The sequence below is a fragment of the Lepus europaeus genome, chromosome 14, assembly GCF_033115175.1.
Source record: "Lepus europaeus isolate LE1 chromosome 14, mLepTim1.pri, whole genome shotgun sequence".
NCBI classification, from domain to species: domain Eukaryota; kingdom Metazoa; phylum Chordata; class Mammalia; order Lagomorpha; family Leporidae; genus Lepus; species Lepus europaeus.
In genome coordinates, this window is record NC_084840.1 from 82,051,996 (window position 1) to 82,076,614 (window position 24,619).

A 24,619-nucleotide genomic window follows, 5' to 3' on the forward strand; every position below is an offset into this window, starting at 1 on the left:
AGAATTCAAAGCGGAGGCATAAAGCGGTACAGGAAAGCAGGGTTTATTTAAAGCAAAAGTACACACTGAAGAAATGAGTCAGACCAGCTCAAGAGAAAGAGAATAAACAAAGAACCAAAACATAAGAAGATTTAAAACACAACAACAACCAAAAAAACCCTCAAAAAGTTTCCAACCATGCTTTTAACCATGGGCAGACACAGGGGTTGGTGTCTGGAGTGGAACTCAGTTGAGTATTCAAGGTGGAGTGGAGTTTGGGGTAGGGCTTGGGGAACACCCATTTCTGTGCCCTTTTCTGGAAATACAGGAATTTGTCATGGCATCAGGTATATGATGGGAGGGCAAGTGTTCCCCATGGTAATTTTATTATAGTGACATTATAATGACCCAAAGGTCACTGCAGGGATCTTAGAGCCCTATTGGATATTTCCAGCTGGAAATAAGCTTGCAACATTGTAGAATTTCTGCATGGATTTGGGTAGGGGGTAGGGGGTACTTGGTGGTGCACAGAAAACAGAACTGGAAGAGAGTTTGTGTTGTGCACACAAAAGGAGTTCAGTGGTGAAGACAGCTGTCTCCCCAGCCAGCCTGGCAGTCATACAGGAGAAGGCTGCAGCTGCCGGCAGGTCGCACTGCCACACTGCGTGGCTGGAACTGTCAAACAGGGCCTATACCACCACACAGGTCAAGCTGTGAAACCAAGGGTCATCTGCCCATATCATAATCTTTAAGAGGGGAGAGCTAGTGGAAGGTAACTAGGTCTTTGAGAACTATTTCTTGATGGATGCTGGCTAGTTGCTGTGAGAGTAGATGGTTATAAAAAGAGCAAGCTTGTCCCCTGAACCTCTCTTGCTTTCTGTCTCACAATGCCATCTCTCCCTTCTACATACAGCAAGGTCTCTTTCTGTTTCTCTCCCATGTTATGCTACAGCCAGGTGACCCTCCCCCTGCCCCGGCCAGGACATCAGCCTCTGTAATAGCAACAGAAAATAGACCAAGAAAAAAAAAGTACTAGTTGATAAGATTGTAGTATATCTGTACAATGAAATCATATGCATCCACTTAACAGCAGGAGGATGATGAGAAATCTCTGTGATAAATCAGGAAAGACCATCAGTAATACATGAAACAAAAATTAGCAAGAATAGTTACCTTTGAATCAGGAGGTGGGCATTTGGAGGCTGGGAGTGGGAAAGACCTTCATTATACCTTTCAGGTGTGTGCTGTGGTTTGACTATTGTCTCCCAGAGGCCATGTGGGGGAAATTTAACCTATAAAGTAACAGTGTGAAGAGGTGGGGCCTTTGATGCTTTCTGTCTCTGCTACTCTGCTTCCAATCCAGTTGCCAGCTACTGTGCCTGGAAAGGCAGCAGTAGGTGACAACCCAACAAATTTAGTGGCAAGATTCCATTCTGATACATACTAGTTACACACATGATATAGATGTGGAATATAAATAATAATGTATACCTTAAATAAAATGTTAGAAATAATAAATAAATAATAAGTCTTTATGGTGAAGAAAGCTAATGCTTCTCAAAATAACCTGCAGGATTTAGCTTCCTGGCCAGAAAATGGGCTGGGCTTGTTTAATTGTGGACTTTGTTTTATAATAATGCTTTATCTATTGTAAATGCAAAGCTTTCTGAGTCAAATAATTACTTTAGAGGAAATAGTTAATTTTTTTCTTGGTCAACAATAAAATTGATTTATGAATAGAACTAGATTCTATATAATGAATAAATATTTGTAGTACTTACAAGCTTATGGTTTAGTATAACCAATTTTATTAGAGATTTTTCTATTTTTATTACTGAGGTATTCAAACTTTCTTTTTCAAATCTTTATAAATCTCTAACAAAGTTTCACTGTTTGAGCAATGGAATAATCATGGGATTTTAATGATGATATACTAAGATTAATGATGATTACTAAGATTTAATGATGTTATACTAAGATTACTCTTAGACAAGCCCAGTATAATGAATAGTGAATTCATGAGTGCTGTGGACTGAATTGTGTCCCCTTCAAATTCATCCTAGCCCAGCCTCAGCCATTGTGGCCAGTGACCCAGTGGATGGAAGACCTCTCCCTCTGTCTCTCATCTCTCTCTTTTTCTCTGTAATTCTCTCTGTGTAACTAAAAAGTAAATAAACCTTTAAAGAAGAAGGGGACTGGTGCTGTGGTGTAGCACGTACAGCCGCACGTAGCACGTAGCATGGCGTAGCACGTAGCCGACATCACATATGGGCGCCAGTTCAAGTCCCAGCTGCTCCACTTCCAATCCAGCTCTCTGCTATGGCCTGGGAAAGCAGTGGAGGATGGCCCAAGTCCTTGGGCCCCTGCACCCACATGGGCGACCAGGAGGAAGCTCTTGGCCCCTGGCTTCGGATCTGTGCAGCTTCAGCCATTGCAGCCATCTGGGGAGTGAACCAGCGGGTGGAAGACCTCTCTCTCTCTCTCCCCTCTCTCTCTGCTCCTCCTTCTCTCTCTGTGTGTAACTGTGACTTTCAAGCAAAATAAATAAAAATATTTTTAAAAAAAGAAGACGACAGCCGTCCACAAGGCAGGAGGAAACCCTACCCAGAAGCTAAATTGACCAACACATTGATCTTGCACTTCCAAACCTTCAGAACTCTGAGAAAGTAGGTTTCTGTTGTCTGCTGCCATGTCTGGAATTTTGTTATGGCCCTCAGAGTAGACTAAATAACAGAGAATAAACAAAAAATCCATATCCTTCAACTATATTTTGTTCCTATTTCATGCTTTTCCTCAAGCTATTTTTAACCAATACTCATCAATTAATTTTCCTTTCCATTGCTCTATTCTAGTTTGATAAGCCACATCAGTAATAGAAGAAGGAAAAGGAGAACAAAGAATAGGATCATCTACATGCCAAGCAAGCACCTTATTAAATGCTAACTTTTAATTATTCACAGAGCTCAAGTGAATACGATACATTCTTTATGAAAATGAAGGTAAATCTAGATGGAAAGGGGTTTCTTGATTTAGTCCCTTTTCTGTCCAACTAAACAAAGGTTGCAGAGAGAATTTTCACAGCGTGAAAGGGATTTGCCTTTAGAGAGACCTGGGTGTATTGGTTTTGGATAACCCACTTAGACATTCTGAACTTGAGTTTCTTCTATGTGTAAAGGGATAATAATATCTACCTCACAAGGCGTCTGGAGAATTGAGATATCAAACAACACTCCATAAAAGCCTGCTGTGATTACCAAGAAAAAGAAGTAGAATTTAGCTCAGAGGAACTATGGTGTTTGAATCGATTAGCAATAAAACTTGGCTGCATGCAAACTTGACTGTCTCTGAGAACAGCAGACTAAAGTATGCACCACACATAGAAATACAGTCTGAAAAACTGAAACTGATGGCTGTCTGTATTTTTTTAATGGGTGAGGAACCACAAGAAGCCACCACTCCATTTGCAGGAGTATCACTACTTCCTCATTTCTAGAGCTACCTGTGGCTTTAGTTTGTTACCAAACACCAGCTCTGCCTGTGGTGACTGGGGCTTCTCAACACTCCTGAGGAATTCCTAACGTTGGAGTCCAGCTCATCATTCAACGTTTTTTGACAAAAATGAAACTTTGAGCCTTTTAATTTTTTTGAGCCTTTTAATTTTTAAAATCATTCCTTTAATTAATCGCATTTTCATGACTACAATAGAATTTCATCTTTATGGCCAGAAATAAATCAGAAATCACAGGGGAAAAAACTGACCCCAGCTCAGAACCTCTTTGCTGATTAGAAAGTGCTAAGAAGTTATTTCTTCTTTTGAGAAAGAAGTTCAAATATCCAAAACAAGCTAACTAAACCTAACTTCAAGAGAAAGGAAATCAAAGACTTTTGTTCCTTGTCATTTGGCATTCATTACTAGGCCTAATGGAAGCAAAGTTAAAATGAGTAATTTCTGTGTATCTTCAAGTCCACCTATGCTAGGTCCTCTCCTGCCCTGCTGCAGGTCTCACCCATGACTGCCACAATGCTACCCGGAGTGTCACAGTAAACAGATGAAACTACCAATGAGTAACTTAACATCTGCCAAATAGAATCAGAACCATGGAAAAAAAGTTTGTCAGTGAATGAGGAAGGAGATCTTTTTCAGATGCTCTATTTTCACAAACATTTCTTAGAATAACTTTTGATATTCACTAAGTTTTAGAATGAATGTTCCACGTGTTAATATGGAAGGGACAATTGTCAGCTTTAAACACACAGGGGCAGGGCAGAAATAGATTTTACATCAAATGATATTAATTTATATCTCCTTTACTATTACCTGAATTTAAAAATTAACTGCATGAGTAAATAATCTAAATAAATAAATATGAATAACTCTAGTTAGCTAATTTCAACTTTCCATAGTCTTTCATATCGCCTCTAAAGTTTTCTTTATTTTGTGTGCATGAAACTTGTATATCATCACAGATCATAAAACACACTTCTAGGAAATCTCCTTTTACCAATTAAGGTATTCATTGAGAAATAAAGAATACTTAGAAACTTAGCAGTGACACAGAAGCCCTTAAGATAAAATTCTCAGTTCTTTTATCCTCAAGATTTTCTCCACTGGGAGAAAAAATATTTTATAACAAAGCAAAGCAATGGATAATAGAAACAATAGATAAACCTTTAAATGAGAGAGAGAAAAAAAACTCAGGAGGAACAGAACACATTGAGATTTTTACAGCAGGCAGAGAGGCAGTTCTGATCCCTTTCCCATGAGAGAAAAGACTTCTAAATTCTTGGAACGCAGCTGGGATTATTAAAGTGGACAGACCATTGATAGTCCGGCTCCTTGGCCCCACATGTGTGCTACTTTCAGCATCCCAGGCATGCCTTTGTTGCCAGGGGGACTCCATGTGGGTTTCAATGGCAGAGTCCCCAGAGAACTCCTCTGGGGTCAGGTGACCTTCTGGGAGGAGTGGCTAAAACAACAAGTGCCATTTTCTCTCTGCAGCCTTCACTTTTACCTAAGGTTTTCTCTGATACTTTCTTTATCAATTAAGAAATTTTTTTATTTATTTGAAAGGCAGAGTTACAGAGAGAGGTAGAGACAGATTTGGCTATCAATTTGGCATCTGAATTGGTTGTGTGTGTGTGTGTGTGTGTGTGAGAGAGAGAGAGAGAGAGAGAGGGAGGGAGGGAGGGGGGGGGGAAGGAAGGAGAAACAAAAGAAACTATCAGAGGAAAACCTTAGGTAAAGTGAAGGTTGTGGGGAGAAAATGCACAGCCCCAGCCCCTTTAAATTCTTAAATCTGGAGCCGGTGCTGTGGTCCAGCAGGTTAAAGTCCTAGCCTGCAATGCCAGCATCCCATATGGGCACTAGGTTGAGTCTTGTCTGCTCCACTTTTGCTCCAGGTCCCTGCTAATGCACCTGGGAAAGCATTAGAAGATGGCCCAAGGGCTTGGGCCCCTGCACCCACATGGGAGACCAGAAGAAGCTCCTGGCTCCTGGCTTCAGCCTGGCCCAGCCCCAGACATTACAGCCACTTGGGGAGTAAACCAGCAGATGGAAGACCTCTCTTTGCCTCTACCTCTCTCTCTAAATCTGCCTTTCAAATAAATAAAATAAATTCTTAAATCTACATCATTATTAAACTACAGAAATATTAATTATAAATTTTTTAAAATTATAGTTGTTTAGAGCACTGTTGTGGGAGAAGAATTATAATCCTTCAAAAGCTGTATCTGATAATAACAAATATTTCTCTAACCAGCCACCGGCAACAACTAACTCTAAGGCTATTCTATCCTGTATAGTAGCCAGCGGCAGCTAAAATTTAAATAAAATACAATGGAAAAATTTGGCTCATCAATTGCACTGGTTGTATGTCAGGTGCTGAACAGTCTCATGGGACTGATGGCTGTCATATTGTACAGGGCAGATAGAGTCCATTTCTGTTATCTCAGAGAGTTCTCTTGAGCATTGCTGCTTATAGGACTAAGCACCAAAAAAGGAGGAAACAGGTACCTGAGCAGTGTGATAGAGGGGAGGTAAGTTGAATGACTGTATTTCATCACTGTGTTGATATGCTGTATTTTTACCAGTTTAATTTCATAATTTAGGAAGCAACAAATGGCTTTCTCACTCTCTGAGTCTGAAAGAAGCCCTACTTGTCTTCCACAGAGCTGAGCTCAGCTCTGTCAAAACAACTGAATTATAATGCCTTGCTCTCACATGGAAGATGGAGTTCAAGCAGATTCCAATAGACAGAATGTTCAGTGACTTTAATATATTTGAGAATCAGTGGGACACACACTCAGAGAAAGAGCACTTCCATCTGCCAGTTCATTCCCTAAATGCTGGGCTAAATCGGAAGCTGGGAGCCAGGAAATAAATCCAGGTCTTTTACAGGGGTGGAAGGCACCCAGTTACTTGGGCCGTCACTGTTGCTTCCCAGGACGTGCCTCAGCAGGAAGCTGGAGTTAGGAACTGGACCCAGGAGTCAAACCCAGGTACTCCATTGTGAGACATAGGCATCTTAACCAGCATCTTAACCGGTAGGCCAATTGCCTGTCCCTATTCAGTGATTTTTCCATAACTAATTCTGAACTGTGAAGGCATAAAAAGCTAGTTATAACAGGAAAATATGGAAAAATAAAAATGGAAAATTGAAAGATATTTTTATTTTACATTTCGACACCCTCTGAAACCTCTATGGATCTTCTAAGAAAAGACATCAATAAACTATGACTCCTCAAAGATCTCCGCATGACAAATAAAGGATCATTTTTAAAAAGGCTGCTCTGCAGGCTCAAATTGGCAGAACAATTTTGGAAAAGAAAGAAGGAATAAAAATATGCTTCTGTTGAAGCCTTTAGGATCTAGAGGAGACAAATCTGTATGAACTAAAACACAGCATAGAGAAAATCCACCTGTTTTAAAGGAATTGACATAGAATTTGTAATCATTTTGTAAAGAATGATTTGGAGCTGGGCTAGAAGATTGCATTTATTTTCATTCTGCTTCCAGATAGAGATGTGTATTTTCATTACAAAAGTATTCCTTGAATTTAAAAAAAATCATCAGTTTATTTAAATAATAAATTCCCCCTAAGAGCTTATATTTGTGTACATGTCTGTATGTTTTTATAGGTGACTGAAGGCAAACTTCATTGGAAGTCTGTATTTATTGGCAAATGCTCAAGCCTATGTCACTTAACACACAGAAAAGATTAAGCTGCAAAGAAAAAAACTACAGAGCCATAATTGCTGATTGGCTTCAACTAAGAGAAGAAAATACCCAAGAGAATACATGAGAATCAGTCATATAAACCTTGAGAAAAGTCATGGGAGAAAAAAAGTGCATATAATGAAAGAAATCTTGAAAAAGAAAAATGGACATAAAAGAAATCCACATTTATCCCCTACCCCCAGCCTCTGGCACAGAAGAAGCTAATTAGTTGTTATTCACTGGAAACAGTACTTTAGGAATTTTAGCTATCCTAACTTTAATTTCTGTCAGTAATTTGGTTTTACTAATCACCGTTGCTAATTTTGTAAAAATGTGCTTTCTTGCAATCTACTTATTTCAAAAGTATTCTCTTCTTCCATGACACCTTCATGGATCCCTAAATATACAAATCTCACCTTGAAGAGAAGCTGCTGTACACACAGGAGACCAAGTGGGAAATTCCTTCGCCACTGTCTAGGTTCTCTCAACCCACTGCCCCTGGGGGACTGACTCCTCCCTATTGCTCTCAGGATCTTTAGTACTGGATTCTCCCACTTCAGGAAGTGGACAGAAACCACACACCCTTTCACTGCCTGAATATACACTGGCCACCAATTCGTTCTGACATTGTATTTATTCCTGCTGGAGAAAATCAGAGAACAGCTGGGTAAAGCCTTCAGGCAAATACTTTGCTCATGAGTAATAATATATCGAGCACAAAATTCAGAGCTGCCTGGTTTCACTGATTTCTGACTTCCTGATGTAGACAATGTGTGTAAACGGATTGGTCTGATTTTCCTGAAGATATAAGACATGCTGAGACATCCTTATATTCTTAACATTCTTTCAAAAGAAAAAAGGAAGGAGGGAATGGCTGAGAGGGAATAAGAATGGAAACAAGAGAGGCAGGCAAACAAAACTGATCGTGTATCTGTACATTTTTTAGTGAAGAAGCTTAGTGCCATTCAAGTGCAGGGTATTTGTAAGGATGAACCACCAAGTCTATGAATGTGGCAGTCTTGCCACCTAAGAAACTATTTTGGCCACCTGGCTTGCCAGGGGTCCGTTCACTTGAAATCAAAACAGGCATAGCTAATCTACTCTCCCAGCAACCACACAGCAGGTGGCATAGCTATAGGGTTATTATTCCCTCCAGCCAGGCATAAAGACATGGGCCAGCTATACAAGGAGGTTTGTTTAATGGTTACAATTGGAGCCCACGTAACCAAGACCCGCAGGGAATCAAAAGAGAGCATTCTTTACAGTATGTGGAGGTAGTGCCTTCTGGGAGCAGAAACTCCTAGTGTGCTATCAATCTATGCAAGGCCTTTATTCCCTCATTTTCACAGAGTCCATTATTAAATCTATTTCCAGGGCTAGGCAGATGTGCCAAACTCTCCTTTAAGAGCAATTTCTTTCAAAGGAAGAACTCAAACTTTACTCGCATATCTGCACACATAACAAGCACACTCGTTACTTCCTTCTGAGAGACCTGATTGGACAAGAAGATATTTGAGCAGATCAAACTTCCCAGCTCTCCTTTTGTGTGCATTGCATCCTGGAGAAGTGACTGCCTAGTGCAGGGATTGTAAGTGATCCCTGCATGTGCATTCAAGCACCTTCAGGTGAGAAAACAGGGTTCACTGGTCCTCCGTGGAATCTATTCTGCCCCCACACTTCTTATGCCGTCTATCAAACTCTTGCCAAAGGAGAACTTCTGATGAGGATGGAGTTGCAGGCAATTGGCAGCCACCAACAACTCTTAAAATGCTGCAGCCTTGGGGCCAGCGCTGTGGCGTAGCAGTAAAGCTGCCACCTGTAGTGCCAGCATCCCATATGGGCACCTGTTTGAGTTCCGATTGCTCCACTTCTGGTCCAGCTCTCTGCTCTGGCCTGGGAAAGTAATAGAAGATGGCCCAAGTGCTTGGGTCCCTGCACCCATGTGGGAGACCCAGAAGAAACTCCTGGCTTCTGGCTTCAGATCAGCACAGTTCTGGCCATTGAGGCAAATTGGGGAGTGAACCAGCACATGGAAGACCTCTCTCTCTCTCTCTTTCTCTCTCTGCCTCTCCTTCTCTCTCTCTCTCTCTAGTGCTGACTTTCAAATAAATAAATCTTTTAAAAAGAAAATGCTGCAGCCTCTTCCCTCACTTCTGATGAAGAGTAAGATTCCTTTTCAGAATAGAGTCACTAGCTCATATATGGGAGTTTATTACTATTTCTTGTCATTGCGTTGTCAAACATTTTAGAAACTAACCCTGATTCCATATGAGTGGAGTTTGACATTGGGGCTTTCCTATCAAGAAATGGTGTAAAAGATGAACTGGGATTTCCTGACTGTACCAGGTTCGTGGGGTTGGGTAGATGTGTGGGTGGGGGAGGGGGAGTCCTTTACCTTTCTGAAATAGTAAAACACACTGCCTAAGCCTTATATTAGCTTTGAAAGTCTATCACGGGGCTGGCATTGTGGTACAGCAGGTTAAAGCCTCAGCCTGCAGTGCCGGCATTCTGTATAGGCGCTGGTTCTAGTCCTGGCTGCTCCTGTTCCAGTCCAGCTCTCTTCTGTGGCCTGGGAAAACAGTAGAAGATGGCCCAAGTCTTTGGGCCCCTGCACCCACATGGGAGACCCATAAGAGGCTCCTAGCTCCTGGCTTCAGATCAGCTCAGCTCTGGTCATTGTGGCTATCTGGGGAGTAAACCAGCAGATGGAAGACCTCTCTCTCTGTCTCTACCTCTCTCTGTCACTCTCTTTCAAATAAATGAAAATAAATCTTTAAAAAATTGTCTATCACACATGCTATTTTCCAATTTAAGTATTCTAAATTCCATTATTAGAATTATTATAGCAAAAAGATTATTTTATTTTAAAACCTATTTAAAACATGTGACTTCATTGCAGTTAAAAATTTTGTTGATGTGTTACACTAACACCTTTTTTTATATGAGTGCTAAGACCAGTTGCTGTATTTCTGCCAGTGAAACAGGCAGGAAACAAATAAGTCATCAATTATTCATTGAACTTTACTAATCGTGTAAAATAGGAACTGCTTTTTAGATGCTTCCTAGAAACTCTTACATGGATTTTAAATGTTGGCCCTTTTTTAAAAAAAAAATAGCACATACATTTTCTAGTTAAAAAATGGACAGACATGTACGTCATCTCTGAAAACAGAGACCGAAATACCATCAGTCCAAAAGAGGATAAAGTTGCTGGCACCATAAAGAAAGCCATCCGACACCAAGAGCTGCGAGTGGCAACTTGGATCTCAGTGGAACCCCTTTATCCATGGTGGTGTGGCGATCAAATTTGTTCAAACTGGGAATCTGGTTGTGTGGGAAGGACTGAAAACAGTGGCCAGAGAAACAGCAGTGACCATGGAACCAGATCCCTTATCTTGGTCAGGTTCCATTGGGCTTTTGCATCTATAGCACAGTGATGCGGTCTTGAATAAGTTGGAATTACATGCGTGAACAGGCCCTTGCTATAGCAAAGGATAGACAAACCAGAAAGTACCTTCAAAAAAGCATCTCTCTTCTTTTGAATTTTACATGGAAGATGCAACATGCAATTTTGTTTTAGGTAGATTGTTATTTATTTTTAATTGTTACTAATATAGAAAGAATAGATTTCATGTATAATTCTAAGGTAATCATACTTCTCTCCTTCCCTCAATCTCCCCTTCCTCCTTTCTTTTTTCCCTTTAATCTTTGAAATAACATCATTTCAATTTTCTCTACAATCACAGGCTTCATTTGTTAATTTTCTTGCATAGATTTATAGGAAACCTGTTGTATGAGAGGATACTATCAGCAGGGTTCCCTGGAGGCGGTCCCAAGAGGTGGGCTCTGGTCCTTCTCCTTGTACTGGGCCTGGGTGGAGTCATGTGCAACCCCAGCTCCCATGCTCTCACACTCTTTCCAAAAAGTACTGTACACCAAGCTTGCGCAGGCCCCTTACAAACCCCTCCTCCTTGGCATCCCACTCGTGGAATGTTTTCTAATGGAAAACAGCTGGGGAGAGAATGAGAGCGAGTAAACAACGAAATCATCTATTAAATTTCAGTCTTGTTTTGGTAAAATTATAAATTAATGACACACACACACACTCTAAACAATTTGTTTTCTGGAAATTTTTATGTCCTTTGTAAACATCTGGGACCTAACTCTGTTACATAAACACTAGAAAGGTTTTCTATTGTCATGTTAGTCTCTCTCCAAGATCCTTGTGTACTTTGTAGGTTGACATATGGAAGGGGAAAAATTGTGATTTAATAAAAAGTAATACATAATGTCATTTTGCCCACTTAATCATCTTTTTAAATGAATAAGTCATTATTATGCCCTTAGTAAAAACCAAAAAATCCCCAAAGTGCTATTTATTTGGAACCTGGTATATGATACATACACACATACTTTGTTTATCCTCACACAACAAAGGTACATGGTGGGAACTTAATTGTAATTTCAGCTATAAATATCCATGTTAGTAATATCGAACTCAGATATTGCATTTTTAAAAGATTTTATTTATTTATTTGAAAGGCAGAGTTGCCATCAGATAAAAGGAGAGAAAAAGATCCTCTACCCACTAGTTCATTCCCCAAATTGGCCACAATGGCCGGGGCTAGGCCAAGGTGAAGCCAAGAGCTTCCTCCAGGTCTCCCACGCAGGTTCAGGGGCCCAAGCACTTGGGCCATCCTCCAATGCCTTCCCAGGCATAAGCAGAGAGGTGGATTGGAAGACAAGCAGCCAGAACATGTTCCAGAATCCATATGAGATGCCGGCACCACAGGTGGCAGTCTCCAGATATTGCATTCGTGAAGTCTGAGCACCTTGGTATTCTTACCACCTCTCTGATTTTTCTCCATGCTTTGTAATATTCAGGACTCTAAAAATAAAGCCATTTTTTTGCCCTGAAAGATGTTTAAGATAAGTTTATGAATATAAAAATACACATTTTATCAAGTGCTTTTGTCTACATGTTACATTATATATACAGAACTTGTGAAAAAACTATATAGTTCAATAAATGTTAGTACATTGGCATTGCTGTCCTAATTATGTAAGTGGACAGAAAGAGACATCCTTTTCCATTGTTCAAATTAATGGAGGAGAACAGACATTAATAAAACAAAATGGATAGTAGAGCTACAAAATAAAAGGGATGTTACTTTCATTTGACGGCCTTCATCGACAAAATAACAAAATCTTGACTTAAAGTATCAGGAGCAGAATCTTCAGTCTCCTTTTTGCCAGAATATTTCTTTATAACCTTGCACCCTGTTGTCAAAGATCATTCAGCAACATGAAAGTTGTTCTCTCATATTTCACTTCTGAAGTAAAGTGACTACTCAATATTCTTTTTTTTTTTTTTTTTTTTTGACAGGCAGAGTGGACAGTGAGAGAGAGAGAGAAAGGTCTTTCTTTGCCGTTGGTTCACCCTCCAATGGCCACTGCAGCCAGCACACTGTGCTGATCCGAAGGCAGGAGCCAGGTGCTTCTCCTGGTCTCCCATGGGGTGCAGGGCCCAAGCTTAAAAAGTATAAATGCTCAAGAAAAATATTAAAATGAAAAGTTAATGATTTAGTCTTATTTGCCAGACATTAACATATTTGGTGTTTTGTATTTCCTAATGGTCTTTTTCTATTAATACATTTGTCTATTTTTATCTGGTGTGATCATTTGCTGTAGCATATATGCTATTTTTCATTTAACATAGAAAAATGCTAAATGAAACAACATTTTTACTGTTAATATCAATCTTACCATATGAATAGATTGTGCTTTATTTAGCCTTGTTGTTAGTGTGTATGTGTAAAATATCTTACTGACATAATATGCAGTTTACATAAAGGATTTCAAAATGTGTTTAACATTTAATAACCAAGTACCTCAGACACCCTTGGTTAAATGTTACACAGAAACAGATCCATTTAAAACAAACAGCATATTGTTGATTTCATTGGTAAGCTTAAGGTAAATCTAGGCAGTAAAGCGCAGTTTTATAGGGACATGTGTTATGGCACAGGGGACTAAGCTGCCTCTTGGGGCAGCTATGTTCTATATGGGAGTGGCTGGGATGAAGCCCTACTTCTGCTTCCGATGCAGCTTTCTGCTAACACACACCCTAAGGCAGCAGGTGCTGGCTTCGGTACTTGGGTCTCTGCCACCCATATGTGAGATAGATAGGAAGTTCCTTGCTCCTGGCTTTGGCCTGTTCCACCTAACTGTTGTCTGTTGTGGGCATTTTGGGAGTGAACCAGCAAAAAGAAGATTCTCTCTCTCCCTCTCTCTCTTTCTCTCTCTCTTTCCCTCTCTCTCTCTCCTACCCCCCCACCAAGTTTTGTCTTTTAAATAAAAATGAACTTCCAAAATATGTAAGCATTTTATTATTAGCAATTAGTACAGTAGTAAATACATAAGAAATTCTGAAATTATTCTGAAATCTAATTGTAACCTAGAGTTGATTACCTCTTTCAGCAACTGTCCTTTTAAAAAGAAAGATTCTTAATTAAAAAAAAAAAAAACCCGCAAATGTGTTCAGTTTCACTTTTTCTTTGTCCTTTCTTTGCACATATTCTGGCTGAGTTTTCGAAATATGAACAGGAAGAGAAATGAATACTAATAGGAAGGGACAATCAGTGCCTGAATAATATTGCATATGCAAAATTAACGCAGGGCTTCCGCAGTGAGGAGGGAGGGAGAAAGAGCCCCAGTTGTAGGAGGTAGAGTGCTGGAAGGCCGGGGGCACAGGCACAGAAAGCAATGTACTGGTTTGGGTGCTCAGCAGTCGAGGACACGGAGCTTCCTGTGTTAGAAGCTCTTAGTGCAGTTAAATTCAAAGAAAAAAGGAAGTAGGGCTGTCTTGTTGACTCTCTTCGATACCGCACACTGCCAAAGAAACCAATTAAACCGTGAATGCAAAAACAATAACCAAATAACTTAGGGACTATTTCTGGATTGTAATAACTTCATAGAAAGTTTAAGTTCACACTCATTCACTTTTCACTTCAGTTTTGGCCCTAGATCTTTACTTCCTAATATTTCCCCTGAGAGATTTGAGCATGTTTTATATGTTTGCCTTTGGTTCTTTAAGTTACTTAGCACTGGGCGATTTAATGAGATAAGAGTTTCCTTAAAAAAATAAAGAAAAGATGAGGACATTAGTAAATATTTTGTATCTTGCCACTTCTAAAAGACAGCTTTCTTTCAAAGTATTTACTTAGAAGTGTTACTTTAGTCCCCTCAGACTTTTTAAAATTTGTCTCAACTCCATTGGTATTGCAAAACTAAAATATGCATAAAGATAACATAAATTTTAATTTTATGTTAATTATTCAAATATATTAAATTTTAAAGATTTATCTATTTGAAAGGCAGAATTACAGAGAGAGGCAGAGAGAGAGAGAGGGAGAGAGAGAGGTCTTCTATCCACTGGGTCACTGGCCACAATGGCTGAGGCTGGGCCAGGATGAATTTGAAGGGGAGAGGGTAAAGCTACTGAACCAGTGGAGTCCACCTGACCTTAGATTATGAACCTCTAGAACTGGGAGCCAAAGTAAACTTTGCTTCCTTCATGAGTAACTTGTCTTAGGGAAACAGTTGTGGGAACAAAAATTGGCTAATATGCCACCGTCCTGGGTTTGAAAGAAGCGCAATATATTCCCCACAGGTTCTCACTTGCGATTAAAAAAAAAAAAAAGGTGTCAATGAGAAACTTCTGTGAAATGCTACACTGAAAAGGTCTGCTCAAGCCCTGTGTGGTCAGATATGTTGATGTGATATTACTGAGAGTATGAACTTTAATGAAAATGGCCACGTACAGATGTCTGTTACTCTAACATAAACTCACAACACGAAATTCTTCAGGTGATGATAATGTGGCATCTGACTACATTTTGCCCTTCCTAAAAAGTGACAAAATGTTAAACAGCTATCCCTAGCAAAAGGTTGGAAAAGTATGTAAATATAAAATGTGCATTTTCTAGTATTTTAAATGTTTATATGAAAAAGAGAAAACTTTTCAGAATAGGACACTGATTATCCCCTGTATATACTCGTATTGTGAATTCAGGAGTAAGTTTCGCAATGGGTACCTGTTGTCGAACCAAAGTGAGGGGTTTCTCTGCCTGAGTTATCAGTCAGATGATGCTGGTAGAGAGGCATGTTGTGATAGGGGCTTTAAAACTAAACCACCAACCACAAGAAGGGAAGGAAGGAAGGAGGAAGGAAGGAGGGAGGGAAGGAGGGGAGCCTGCCAAGAAGAAATAAGAGTGCATAGAACCAGAAAGAATATCTGATAAAAGAGCTTTTCCAAAGGACCTTAGAATAGGGGAGGGACAGCAGAATTTCCAGGAATATGCCAGTATAGCAGTGGAGTTCACAGAGTAATAGACGCAATGGGAATATTCGAGTGCAATTAGCAGACGTCCCTCATCTCATGTGCAGAGGAGGGAAATGAAACTAGTAAAAGTTGTCAAGTTATATGACTAGTCAGTGGCAATGCTTGAGGAAGTGGCTGTGAAAACTGCAGTTCTGAAACCATAAAGGGGTCAATGCAGGCTGAAATGTTTATGTTTGTTCTGCTCCAGATCATAACAATTCACATGGACCTAGGTTCTCAAAAACCAAGGGATAGGACCAGTGTTGTGGTGCAGGGGGTTAGGTTGCTGCCTGCAATGCTGGCATCCTTTGTAAACACCTGTTCACATTTTGGCTGTTTCATTTCCTATTCTGCTCCCTGCTAATGTGCCTGAGAAAGCAGTGGAAGATGATCCAAGTAGTTGGAGCCCTGCCACCTTTGTGGGAGACCTGGATGGAGTTCCGGGTTCCAGGCTTCAGCCTGGCTCCACCCCAGTTGTTGTGGCCTTTTGGAGAGAAAACCAGTGGATGGAAGATCTCTATCTATCTGAGTACTTCTGCCTTTCAAATAAATAAGTAAATGCTATTGGTCATGAGGGGAACATCATGAAGCTGGAGATGCATCTGTCATCAATCACTGTGCATCCTGGTATTCTCAGGTGTCCCCACTTCATGCTCACCTGTGCCTGACTCCAGGCTGTTATAAAAGGGAAGCTCCTTTTGTGTCAGGCATTTCACATCATAGGCTCACTCAATATCCATGGTTACCATTTTGCAAACGATAATAACAGTAGCTGTTAACACTGAACAGTTATTCAGGTCAGGCAAGTATTATAAGAAAGAAGCATACATGTTCTCATGGTCACTTGTTCTCTGCTATGGCTTGTGAAAGCAGTAGAAGATGGCCCAAACACTCCCTGCACCTGCATGGGAGACCTGGACGAAGCTCCTGGCTCCTGGCTTCAGATCAGCCCAGCTCTGGCTTTTGTGGCCATTTGTGGGAGTGAACCAGTGGACAAAAGACCTTTCTCTCCATCTATTCCTCTCTCTGTAACTCTACCTCTCAAGTAAACAAAATCTTAAAAAAAATAAGACATCAGTCCAAGCAATCTTTCCAAAATCCTTGCTCCTGATGAATAGGAAGACTGAGATTCAAAAAGGGTGAAATAAGCCAGACACAGAAAACAAATACTGCGTGCTCTCTCTCATATGTGGAAGTTAATAATAATTCATATACTTATATAACTATTCAATCCAAATGTAAATAAGTGATTACCACGAGCTGAGAAGGGCAGAGGACAGGGACTAGGAGAGGTTGGATGATGGGTGCTGAAACACAGTAAGGTGGATGTAGCACCTCCTGATGCTCTACAGCACAATGGGTGTGACCACTGGCTCACATTGATGTATAATATTCTGTACACACACACACACACACACAAATCTTCCATTTACTAGTTTAGTCCCCAAATGCCTTGAATGGATAGCCAGGTTGGGCCAAACTGAAGCCAGGAGCCAGGAACTCCACCCAGCCCCCCAACATGGGTGGCCAGAAACCAGATACTGGAGCCATCTTCTGCTGTGCCACAGGGCATTAGCAAGAAGCTGGATTGGAAGCAAAGTAGTGTACACACATATACGGGATGAGAGAGAGAGAGAATGAATCTTCTATCTGCTGGTTCACTCCCCATATGGCCACAACAGCCAGGGCTGGGCCAGGCTGAAGCCAGGAGCCAGGAGCTAGGCCAGGTCTCTTACATGAGTGCAGGGGCCCAAACACTTGGACCATTTTCCTTTGATTTTTTTCCCAGGCTATTAGCAGAGAAAGAGTATAAGAACTGTAGCAGCCAGGAAACAAACTAGCACTAATATGGGATGCTGGCATTTCTGGCATTGGCTTAATCTACTGCACCACAATGCTGGCCTTTCAATCTGCCTTTAAAATAAATAAACACATTTTTTATAGAAGTTCTGGAGTGTGGTTACTAAGCCCACAGGTGCTGTAAGCCTGGTTATCTCAGCTTCTTGGTTGCTATACCGCCAACAGTAGTTATTTGGGCAGTGGAGGAATTACACCTTAAGTGGAAATAGATCTCTTATTTTTACTGGAAGATTTCATTAAAAAAAATCAATACATGCACACCGCCTCCTTCAGACTGTGGCAACATCAGTGAATGGTAATTGCTATCAGAAATTTGGATCTCGAGCCAGCGCTGTATTGTAGAAGGTTAAGCCTTTGCCTGAAGTGTAGGCATCTGGTTCAAGTTCCGGCTGCCCTGATTCTGATCCAGCTCCTTACTAATGTGCCTTGCATAGCAGTGGATGATAGCTCAAGTGCTTGGGCCCCTACACCCACATGGGAGACCTGGAAGAAGCTCCTGGCTCCTGGCTTTGGATGGCCCAGACCCAGCCGTTGCAGCCATTTGGGGAGTGAGCCAGAGAATGAAAGCTTTCTCTTCCCCACTCCATCTTCTCTCTGTGTACCTCTGCCTTTTAAATAAATAAATCTTAAAAACAAAAGTTCAGATCTCAACTTTCTAGTTTCAGAAACATAATACTTTCAGGATGGGCATATTTGTACAGCAGTTCAGATGCCTCTTAGGATGCCCGAATGCCATATCCGAGCATCTAGGTTTGTGTTCCATCTCTGCCTTCACTTCCAGCTTCCTACTAATGTGCACCCTGGGAGGAAGGGTAATGGGTGAAGTACTTGGGTCCCTGACACACATGTAGGAGGCCCAGATTGAATTTCAGGCTTCTAACTTTGAACTTGCCCAGCCCTGGCTGTTTTGAGCGCTTGGGGAATAAAGCAGTTGGTGGAAGCGGTTTCTGTCTCACTATATCTCTGTCTCTGTTTCTCTGTTTTCTACACCTTTCAAATACATATACATAAATAAATAATTTAAAACATCATTTTAAAATTATACACAGGGGATTAGAACTAAGCAACACTAAATAAATTTATTACCTAGTAAATTTTATGTCAGAATGCTAATTTTATATTGGAGGAGATAGTGACAAGCCACATTCCTATTCAAACACCAGACTATAGAAACATTTAGTGAGAGGTTAAAGGCATAAAGAAAATTGTATAATCTTAGGAATTCCTTTTTTTAAGATTTATTTATTTATTTGAAAGGCAGAATTACAGAGAGGCAGAGAGAGAGAGAGAGAGAGAGAGAGAGAGAGAAAGGTCTTCCATCTGCTGGTTCACTCCCCACATGGCTGCAACAGCCAGAGCTGACCTGATCCAAAGCAAAGCCAGGAGCCAGGAGCTTCTTCCAGGTCTCTCATGCAGGTGCAGGGACCCAAGGACTTGAGCTATCTTCTGCTTTCCCAGGCCATAGTAGAGCGCTAGATCAGATGTGGAGCAGCTGGAACTCAAACCATTGCCCATATGGAATCCAGTCATTGCAGGCGGTGGCTTTAACTGCTATGTCACAGCACCGGCCCATACATTCCTTTTTAATTAAGTTTTTATTGTTTGATTTCTACCTTGTTCCTATTTGATCCTATTGATACTACAGAGAAGCATCATTATGAAGTTCATTCATGAACTCATAAATTCATACATTTTTATTATATATATTTTTATTTCTTCAAATTCATTATTATTTATCAGGAGTGACTGAAATAAATATAATTGTCCCACCACCACCACCACATCATCATCATAGAAATGACTTTAAGAAAAAACTAGTCAGAAGAATATTCTTGCTTTCTGTTTTCAAACATTACGTAGTTGCCTTTGATAGACAGGTGAGAGTGTCAAGAATGCTCAAGATTATATAATACAACACGCCTGTTCACAGGGGGAAAAAACCTAGGGAATAACGTACATGCACTTCTTGATTTCATTATATAAGATAAGCACAAAAACACCTCCCATGCCTCTGGGACCATGCACCCTTGAAAAAAAAGCTTTGCTTCCTTCATCACGAGCAATTTTCCTCCAGAGGTCAAGAATGCCATGTGTACATGCTACCAGTTCTTTTACACCCTAACTGTATCATCATGTGGCAATGAACACTACCACATGGATAGGAAATTAACTGGGGATCTGGAAGCATTCCTTTTGCAGTCTCATAGATACCAAAGTAGGCAGATTGGTAGATGATAATACCCTGCACAGACACATTAAAGCCTTGCCACAGGCCCTTAATCCCATCAGATTTGTAGATCTTAAAGAGGCAGTCACTGAGGGCTTTGAATTCCTTTCAGCTCCAGCTTTATCTATGTGAACTGCTAAACATGTTCTGGCAAAATCAAGAAGATACACAAAACACAAGCCACTGGCTGCCAGATTCCTTGCAAAGTACTGTCAAAATTGGGTCCTCTTGTCCACACCACCCAGGATGATTTGGTTTTACCTATTTGTTGTTGTTGTTTAAGATATATTTATTTGAAAGGCAGTTACAGAGAGAAAGAGATCGATCTGCATCACTCTTCAAATGGCCCCAACAGCTGAAGCTGCACCCATCTGAAGCCAGGATCCAGGAGCTTCTTCTGGGTCTCCCATGTGGGTGCAAGGACCCAAGTACCTGAGCCATCTCCCTTTGCTTTCCCAGGTGCATTAGCAGGTAGCTGGATCAGAAATGTAGTAGCTGGGACTTGAGCCGGCATCCATATCTGATGCTGGTGTCACAGACGGCGGCTTTACCCACTACTACACAGCACCAGCCCCTTGTATCTAGCCTTGAAGGAAAGTTGAGAGCCTGGGTGGGGAGGTATCTGATGACGTTGGCCAGGTTACCAGGACAGAGGGACAGGACTCCTGGGGATACAAAGCACTGTCTATAATGCCCTTGTATTGCTTGTCTGCAGTGATTTAATTACTGGCGTGATGCACCTGCTGCAGCAACTTGACCCTCTCCATGGGTGCTTACCACAGTGTTGGAGATGTCTGTGGCCACTCCACCTGCCAGGAGGAAAATTGCTGTATGTGTCATGTTGTAAGGAAAGAGGAGTCAGACAACTGAGGGACAGGATGAGGCTGGGAATCAGCTCTTCAGGACTCTGGGCCAATCAAGTATTTCTCAGTGTCTATTTTAGTGCCTAATATTTGGGGAAAGTGCCTGGCCCCTAGGCATTTACACACCTCAGGTTTCCTCCCTTATGCAACTTTATCTCCAATCTCCCTCCCTGGGTGGCCAAGTTTACTGATTTCTTAAGCCAGATCTGATTCTAAATATGTTACAAATGGAGAAAAAATAACAAACATTCTCTCTCAACAAAGCTATTGAATTGCTGCAGATTAGAATTTCCTATTTGGAGGGGTGGGCTTTGTGGCACAATGATTAAGACATTGCCTGAGCTCTGTTTCTGACCAAGCTTCTTGCTAATGTAGACCCTGGGAGGCAGCAGATGAGGGCTCAAGTATTGGATCCCTGCCACTCATGTGGGAAACCTGGTTAGAGTTCCAGGATCCTGGCTTTGATCTGGCCCAGTCCTTCCTGTTGGAGGAATTTGGGAATTTCTCTCTCTCTCTCTCTCTCTCTCTCTCTCTCTCTCTCTCTCTCTCTCTCTCTCTCTCTCCGCTCTGTTTTTCTGTAGTTCTACCTTTCATATAAATAAAGCAGAAATCTTGTTGAGTGAAATAAGCTGGACCTAGAAAGACAAATACTGCATGTTCTCCCTTATAGGTGGGAGCTAAAATTTAACACAACACACTCACACACAAACACACAAAGGAAAGAAAAAAAGAAAGGAATGCCTATGTGGGGCCACGCTGTGGTGCAGCAGATTAACGCCCTGGCCTGAAGCACCGGCATCCCATATGGGCACTGGTTCAAGACCCAGCTGCTCCACTTCCAATCCAGCTCTCTGCTATGGCCTGGGAAAGCAGTAGAAGAGGGCCCAGGTCCTTGGGCCCCTGCACCTGCATGGGAGACCCAGAAGAAGCTCCTGGTTTCGGATCAGTGCTGCTCTGGCCGATGTGGCCAATTGGAGAGTGAACCATCGGATGGAAGACCTCTCCATCCTCCACTGCCCTCCTGGTCCACAGCAGAGAGCTGGACTGGAAGAGGAGCAGCCAGGACTAGAACCCGGCACCCATATGGGATGCTGGCTCTGCAGGAGGAGAATTAACCAAGTGAGCCATGGCGCTGGCCCATAAATAAATGTTTAAAAAAAAAGTCTATGTGTATCAGTATTGCTACAAATATAATTCTGTAAAACTTTGTTTTATACCCTTAGGAAGCCATTGGTTAAGAATGTTATACTACTATAGTTTTAATGATCTGTGATTACATTAAAATTTACTGTATATGGGTGAAATGGTAATTTTTCCATTCAGTTATTGTTTTTAGCTGCTGTCTGTATCCCCACTAATCTAGGGTCTTTTTGCTTTTCATTTGTTAAACTTACTATTTGGTGAAGTATTGAGCCTTTTTACAGTAATGCAAATTTTTAAAAATTATTTTATTTATTTGAAAGACAGAGATGTAAAGCCAGAGAGAGAGAGAGAATTCCTCCATCTGCTGGTCCACTCCTCAGATGGCTGCAACAGCTGGAGCTGTGTCGATCCAAAGCCAGGAGCCAGGATTCTCCACTGGGCTTCCCTCATGGGTGCAAGAGCCCAAGGACTTGGGCCATCTTCCTGGGCCATATCAGAGAGCTGGATAGGAAGTGGAGTGGGATCCGAATGGGCGCCCACATGGGATGCCAGTAGTACAGGTGGTGGTCTTACCCACTATGCCACAGTACCGGCCCCTACATTTATTTTCAAATTCCATTTTTCAAGAACTTTTTAATGTATCCTCACATATACATCATAAAAACTTAAATTTTTTTTAAAGACAAAAGGAAAAAGATAGAGACAGATACTCCGTTAGCTGGTTCACTCCTCAAATGCCCATATCTAGCACTGAGCCAGTCCGAAGCCAGGAGCCCTGCACTCAATCTAGGTTTCCTTTGTGGGTAGCTGGGACCCAAGTACTTGAGCCATCACCTGCTGCTGCTTAAGGTGCATATAGGCAGGAAGTAGAGCTGAGTCTCAGACGGACACTCCAATATGGGATGTGGGTGTCTCAAGTGTCACTAAACAGCTGTACCCCTTCAGATAGCATTGTGACATTCCTGTTGTCCTTCATGGCACACTGAGGCCTTTGGCTCACTAGAGACATCATGTACATGGAAGTGCAGAGACAAGAACTTTCGTGGGCTTCAAAAATGTTATCCCAGGAATACACGCCTCTTTTATGTATGGCTCTGCATCCATGGCAAGAGAGAATGTTATACCGCTCCTCCTGGGGCTTGGTACACCTGCATAACAAGATCGTTTTCTCCACAGCCCTGAGTTATTAACCTAAGTACGACATGATCCAATTAACATGTAGTTTTTAATTAATATGCATTAAGGAAGACTACAATACCTGAGTGACAGGGCTGAGGCTACTGTGTCATTTTAAAACAGAGCACTGAAATTATGACAGTGCTTTGCTTTCAGATGAGATCACACTCACCTGTGGCACTTTTTCATTTCATTAGTATGTGTTGGGTGCCTAACTATGCCACGAAGGACGAAACCTCTCATCAGTCTAGAAACCCTAAGACAAACATAGCTGCTTTCCAGATTATCTTGTTATGGAGAAAAACGCAGGGAGGACCTGATACAGACTGGAACTCCTGAGGGTTTGTAAAAAGTGATACTTGAACAGATAGATACCTGAAGGCTGAGTAGGAAGAGCCCTGGAGAAATGGAGGAGGACTTTCCAGGTAGGAGCAAACCCTGTACTGTGCTGTGCTGAGATGCAACATGGCCAGTGTGGACTGAAGTTAAATGGAGGAGGTAAGCAGGACCAGATGACGCTGGTCCTTGTTGAGTCAAGTAAGAAGGCCTGGACATTATTTAAAATGAAGGAGGGGGCCAGCACTGTGGCACAGTGGGTTAACGCCCTGGCCTGAAGTGCCAGCATCCCATATAGGCGCCGGTTCTAGTCCCGGCTACTCCTCTTCCAATCCAGCTCTCTGCTATGGCCTGGGAAAGTGGTGGAGGATGGCCCAAATCCTTGGGCCCCTGCACCTGCGTGGGAGACCCAGAAGAAGCTCCTGGCTCCTGGCTTCAGATTTGCGCAGCTCTGGCCATTGCGGCCATCTGGGGAGTGAACCACCAGATGGAAGATTTCTCTCTCTGTCTCTACTTCTCTCTCTAATTCTGTTTTTCAAATAAATAAAATAAATCTTAAAAAAAAATAAAATGAAAGAGAAAATTGTTGAAGGCTGCTTTTGAATAGGGAAGCAACATAGACATTTATACATTTTTGCTTGTATCTCAAATGGTATCTCTTTTTTTTTTTAAAGATTTATTGATTTGAAAGTCAGAGTTACAGAGAGACAAAGAGGGAGAGACAGAGAGATTGTCCATCCACTGGTTCACTTCCCGAATGACTGCACCACTAGGGCTGGGTCAGGATGGAGCCAGGAGCCAGGAACTCCACCCGGGTCTCCCATGGGGGTGCCAGGGGCCCAAGTACTTGAGCCATCTTCCACTGCTCTCTCACACCCAAAAGCAAGGAGCTGGTTCTGAAATGGACAAGCTGGGTACTCACATGAGATGCCATCACCTTAGGCACTAGTCCTTCAGATGATATCTTTAGGATGGTTTTTTTTTTTTTTTTGGACTTTTTAGGTCGAAGATAGTATTTTAAACCCTAAGGTCGTTCATGTGTGTTTATACAAATTCAATTTATACCTATTGTATGAGTGTCCATTTAGCTTACCCTCAATGCATTATCATTGAAAAACAATTATGCTATTTGAAGAGGTGCAGTCTCATGTTTTATTATCATTTATGACTAGTAAATTAGAATAACTGCATTTATCAATGGTTTATGTTGTTATAAATTAATTGTGTCCTTTGCTTGCAGTCAAGGAGACTTTTGGTGTTTGTCTTAATGATATGACATAGCTTTTCACATTTTATGACAAGTGTCCTAGGGTGGGCATTGGTCTAGCGGTAAAACATCTAGTTAGGATGCCTGTGTCCCAAATCAGTATGGGTTTCCTGCCTGCCTCTGCTGCTCAATTCGAGCTTCCTGCAAATGCATACAGATAGACTGGGAG

At 41.4% G+C, this 24,619-nt stretch overlaps 1 pseudogene; it reads right to left on the reverse strand.

Annotated features, from left to right (window-relative positions):
- Positions 1-416: 416 nt before the first annotated feature.
- On the reverse strand, positions 417-20,505 carry LOC133773489 (uncharacterized; annotated as a pseudogene).
- Between the last annotated feature and the right edge of the window lie 4,114 nt (positions 20,506-24,619).